This window comes from Lissotriton helveticus, chromosome 12 (genome assembly GCF_964261635.1).
Source record: "Lissotriton helveticus chromosome 12, aLisHel1.1, whole genome shotgun sequence".
Classification (NCBI taxonomy): Eukaryota; Metazoa; Chordata; class Amphibia; order Caudata; family Salamandridae; genus Lissotriton; species Lissotriton helveticus.
The window spans coordinates 136,639,682-136,642,210 of NC_136073.1; the positions used below are offsets into that span (position 1 = coordinate 136,639,682).

General features: G+C 43.6%; 1 non-coding gene across 1 annotated transcript; it reads left to right on the forward strand.

The window, feature by feature from the left end:
• Nucleotides 1-1,911: 1,911 nt before the first annotated feature.
• On the forward strand, nt 1,912-1,982 carry TRNAG-GCC (transfer RNA glycine (anticodon GCC)). Its single transcript has one exon. It is a non-coding gene; the product is annotated as a tRNA-Gly (tRNA).
• Nucleotides 1,983-2,529: the final 547 nt, after the last annotated feature.

Sequence of the window (2,529 nt, forward strand, 5' to 3'; positions counted from 1 at the left end):
TACCACCAGTCGGGCCCCACATATCTCTCCCAAAGGTTTGGAAGATATACACCCTCCAGGTCACTCAGATCATCCAACCTGAACCTATTAGTCATCCCTAAATTCAGACTAATTACAAAAGGTGGAAAATCCATTGGAGTGTTAGGAGCCAGAGCCTGGAACAAGCTCCCCCCTCAATTGCGCCTGATCCACTCAGAGACCCTGTTCCGAAAAGCCATTAAAACATGGATTTTCAAGGCTACTGACACACTATGTCTAGCATTAATATAATCTTACTCACTCCTACTTAACTTCCCACTTTTCCCCTTGGCATTTTTCGTTTCCCTTCTTTTCTTCTCATCTGTGACACGAGATGACTAGCGCCAAGATGCTCCATGGAGTGTATGCTGCGCTTAATAAAAGCCTATTCAAAAGACCTGCAATGTCTGTGGGACGGACACATATAGAAGTGGGAAACTTGAGAGCTCTCTTTTAGTCCTCAGTATAAGGTATACAGGATCAGGTGTGCAACACCCATTGGGCTCACGGGGCTTCAGCCCACCCGTCGTGTGTGTGTCAGCCCGGGCGGAGACAGCTTCGCGGGCTGGCGAGCATCTAATTGCAGCCGCACCCGAGTACTTAACAGGTCTTTAAAAGACCATTTACTTGTAAATGAGGCTTTTGTTGTGTGTTCACCCCTTCTTGCAGCCACTCTGTCTATAGTTGGAAGAATTAACCCCCCCAAAATGTTTTTCAGCCCCCACTGAAATTTAGCTCTAGTTGCCCACCCGTACAGGATCAGTGCTTTACTCTCTTGTATGGAGTAACTGTACTTCTTTCATTTGAGAGGGAGAGTGCCTGCACTTTTCAGGTGTACTGCAATACATTTAATGGAGGCGTACCAGCACTTCTCGTGAGCAAATAGGTCTGAATCAAGAATACAAGCATTGATACATACAAATACACACCCGGAGCAGAGAGTGGAAATACAGCCTAGGTGCCCTTCACCGCATATTTACAGGATTCCCATCTGGACTATTGCACATAGCTGTAGAATCCAGCTCCATTTTATGCAGTCATTTTCTGTAGGACTAATGAGGAGAGAGAAGCAGGCATGAAGTTCTTTTAATATACATAAAAAACTCAGTTTCGGGGAAAAAAAGTGCTCGATGAGACTACAGCTGAAAGCACAGTCCCCGAGTACCTCGACGTGATGTATAGTGGTGAGTGCTCTGCATTGTAGCTGCAAATCGTTCGAATCTGAGTGAAGCTTTGTGGGAGGGAATTTGGCAGTTGGGATTTTGAGTACATTTACAGTATGTGTTTTTTAATAGAGTCCATTCCGCACTTCTACATTATCCAACTGATGAAACTGCCAGCTTTTATCAAGCGAAGTCATTGCATCCTAAACGTACAGCAGTGGGAAGGTTATTTGTTTAATTTAATATCTAGCTTTTTGTATATTGTTTCATACTGTAGATCTTCCCTGTACAAATGCTGCGTGTATAGGCGCAGAAACCTTTTTCTATGGAATGCAGAAAAAACATTTCGTTTTCAGATGCATTTTCTGTAAGAATGCTTTACTTTTCTGTGAGGTTCCTTATTATGGCTCAGGCAAAGCTGTAATTAATCACGCGTCCAACTTGAAAGGTAAATATTCACCTCTCAAATATGCTTCCCGTTCTTAATAGCCTGGACAGAGACGGTCGTCATATTAAGTACATCCCACGCCCAGAGGACGTGCTAGTAACGTCCTAGTAAACAGTACAGCAGTCCGGAGTTTTATGTAGTATTGAAGCATCGGTGGGTCACAGATAGACCCTGATAAAAGTTACATGGAGCTTCCCGCTGCTCTCTTCATGTGAAGCATCCAGTGTTCATTTTCACATTGTGCACTATATTTTCACTTTTCCGAAAAGTAGGGTAGGTGAGGCATTGGTGGTTCAGTGGTAGAATTCTCGCCTGCCACGCGGGAGGCCCGGGTTCGATTCCCGGCCAATGCAGCTAAATGTTTCCTTTTATTTTTGGAATGATTATTTATTTACATTATCTCGGAAGTATTGAGAATTGACTTAGAATTTTAAAATATAAAGTTGGGCCGTACGATTTTGAAATATTGTATCTTAGGTTTCCTGTTTCTTAGAAAGGTTTACTAGCTGCGTGGAATAATCCCCTCAAAGTAGCTTTCGGAGCTGTTTCGAAAATTCCAAGCTACAAGCCACGTGTCGGGTTTTAATGTGTGTATGGAAATATAGCCGCGCAGATACGTGCTCATTCTCCCAGAGTACCTGTCCGCTACTGAGAAGTGCTGGTACTCTCCTATTAAAAGCACTAGAGCAGTGCTAGGAAGCGTTATTACTCTCCCATTAAAACCACTGGAGCAGAGCTTTGAAGTGCTGGTACTCTCCCATTAAAATCACCAAAACAGTACTAAGAAGTGCTGTACTCTCCTATTTAAAGCACTAGAGCAGTGCTGGGAAGTGCTGGTACTATCCAATTGAAAGCACTGGAGTGGTGTGGAGAAGTGCTGTACTCTCCCATTAAAAGCAC